Genomic DNA, 253 nt, shown 5'->3' with positions numbered 1-253 from the left:
GACCCAAAAACAAAAAAAATGTTACAAAAATGGAGGTGGTGCCAAATACCACCACAAATTGTGATGAACCTTTTGAATAAACCAGATTCTGTTCTGCAAGCGGCAATTAGGAAAATAAAATATTACATAATAAATGTGAAACAGAAGTCTCATGAAAAGAGACAGGACAAAAACATTATTCAAGAACACAAAAGCGAATGATGACACAGCTCTAGTCTAAATACTAAAACAACAATAACATTCATGATACGTG

The sequence above is a fragment of the Acanthochromis polyacanthus genome, chromosome 17, assembly GCF_021347895.1.
Source record: "Acanthochromis polyacanthus isolate Apoly-LR-REF ecotype Palm Island chromosome 17, KAUST_Apoly_ChrSc, whole genome shotgun sequence".
Taxonomy (NCBI): domain Eukaryota; kingdom Metazoa; phylum Chordata; class Actinopteri; family Pomacentridae; genus Acanthochromis; species Acanthochromis polyacanthus.
The sequence above is the reverse complement of the archived record's forward strand: the minus strand, read 5'-3'. Positions refer to the sequence as shown.